Raw genomic sequence first — 633 nt, 5'->3', positions numbered from 1 at the left:
CTTAGCTCACTGCAGCATTGTACTCTTGGGCTCAAGCTCTCCACCTGGCCCAGCCTCCTGAGTAGCTAGGACTTCAGGCCTATGCCACCACACCCAGCTAATTTGAAATTTTTGTAGAGTTGGAGTCTTGCTATATTGCCCAGGCTGGTTTCGAACTCCTGGACTGAAACGATCCTCCCATCTCAGTCTCCCGAAGTGCTGGAATTAGAGGTGTGAGCTACTATGCTCGGCCAGGGAATAAGTCTTTAAAGTTATTTCGGCTCCCTCTAAACATCAAATAGTGTGAGCAATATCATTATAACTAGCGGGGTGCTATTTTTCTAACTTATTTTATGTATAGTTGGGGCTGTTTTCCACAATCCTAAGGGAAACCCTATCCGACAAACTATAGGAATAATTTTTAGCAGTGTGGCATAATAAATAACTGATTGTTTGCATGTCTGATCTACATAGCTTATAGGATAATAGAATGCTACTTTTTGGAAGTATGCCTTTTATAAAAGTTTAGATTTTTCAAAATAAATGTAAAGACCATTTGCATGGTGATTTAATAGTAACATTTTTATTGGGAGCTGATATATGCCAGGCCCTCTTGTAACTAGGCATTTTACATGAATTTTTTTTTTTTTTTTT

The 633-nt window shown here is 38.9% G+C and overlaps 1 protein-coding gene across 1 annotated transcript in view; it reads left to right on the top strand.

Moving 5' to 3' along the window:
- The window catches only part of ZGRF1 (zinc finger, GRF-type containing 1), a 95,590-nt gene that overhangs the window by 50,274 nt on the left and 44,683 nt on the right, over positions 1–633 (top strand). The gene's annotated exons all lie outside the window — the stretch shown is intronic.

This window comes from Colobus angolensis, unplaced genomic scaffold (assembly GCF_000951035.1).
Source record: "Colobus angolensis palliatus isolate OR3802 unplaced genomic scaffold, Cang.pa_1.0 Scaffold279, whole genome shotgun sequence".
Classification (NCBI taxonomy): domain Eukaryota; kingdom Metazoa; phylum Chordata; class Mammalia; order Primates; family Cercopithecidae; genus Colobus; species Colobus angolensis.
This window is presented reverse-complemented; position numbering and strand designations above follow the sequence as displayed.